Source organism: Erinaceus europaeus, chromosome 12 (assembly GCF_950295315.1).
Source record: "Erinaceus europaeus chromosome 12, mEriEur2.1, whole genome shotgun sequence".
Classification (NCBI taxonomy): domain Eukaryota; kingdom Metazoa; phylum Chordata; class Mammalia; order Eulipotyphla; family Erinaceidae; genus Erinaceus; species Erinaceus europaeus.
This window is the reverse complement of record NC_080173.1, coordinates 33,527,699-33,528,794: the sequence shown is the minus strand read 5'-3', so window position 1 is coordinate 33,528,794 and position 1,096 is coordinate 33,527,699. Positions and strand designations below refer to the sequence as shown.

The following is a 1,096-nucleotide window of genomic DNA, read 5'->3' as shown; positions in this document are numbered from 1 at the left end:
GCTACCGCCCGACTCCCATTTTTAAAAAATATTTATTTATTCTCTTTTGTTGCCCTTGTTTTATTGTTGCTGTTATTATTATTGTTGTTGTTATTGATGCCGTCATTGTTGGATAGGACAGAGAGAAATGGAGAGAGGAGGGGAAGACAGAGAGGGAGAGAAAGACACCTGCAAACCTGCTTCACAGCTTGTGAAGGAACTCCCCTCAGGTGGTGAGCAGGGGCTGGAAAGGGGATCCTTACTCTGGTCCTTGTGCTTTGCGCCACCCACACTTAACCCGCTGCGCTACCACCGGGCTCCCTATTTCTTTTTTTTCTTTTTAAATATGGAACGCTTCACGAATTTCCGTGTCATCCTTGCGCAGGGGTCATGCTAATCTTCTCTGTATCGTTCCAATTTTAGTATATATGCTGCTGAAGCGAGCACTATTTTTTTTTTAATATTTTTGATATTTATTTATTTTTCCCTTTTGTTGCCCTTGTTTTTTGTTATTGTTGTTGTAGTTGTTATTATTGTTGTTATTGATGTCGTCGTTGTTAGATAGGACAGAGAGAAATGGAAAGAGGAGGGGAAGACAGAGAGGAGGAGAGAAAGACACCTGCAGACCTGCTTCACCTCCTGTGAAGCGACTCCCCTGCAGGTGGGGAGCCTGGAGCTCGAACTGTGATCCTTATGCCGGTCCTTGCACTTTGCGCCACAGCTTAACCCGCTGCACTACTGCCCGACTTCCCAACTCCCTATTTCTAAGTATTTCAGATAGAAGGCAGGACACAAAAACAGAGACAGAGAGAAAGAAACCACAGCACTGAAGTCTCCGAGTGAGGACCAGGTTCAAGCCTGGGTCACACACATGGAAAAGTAGTGCACTATCCTGTGACATTTTACTGCCTGAAATCTACCTTTTTTTTATTCAGATCACCAACAGACACATGAAAAAAATGCTCAAAATCATCAATAATCAGAGAAATGCAAATGGTATATCACTTTATAACTATGAGAATATCATACATCTGAAATTACAGAGCCAAGTGCTGCAGAGAATGTGAGGAAAGAGGAACTCTGTTACAGAATTGGGAATGTAAATTGGTTCAATCCT

The 1,096-nt window shown here is 42.6% G+C and overlaps 1 non-coding gene across 1 annotated transcript; it reads right to left on the bottom strand.

Annotated features, from left to right (window-relative positions):
• Positions 1-319: 319 nt before the first annotated feature.
• On the bottom strand, positions 320-426 carry LOC132542217 (U6 spliceosomal RNA). Its single transcript, XR_009553323.1, has one exon. It is a non-coding gene; the product is annotated as a U6 spliceosomal RNA (small nuclear RNA).
• Between the last annotated feature and the right edge of the window lie 670 nt (positions 427-1,096).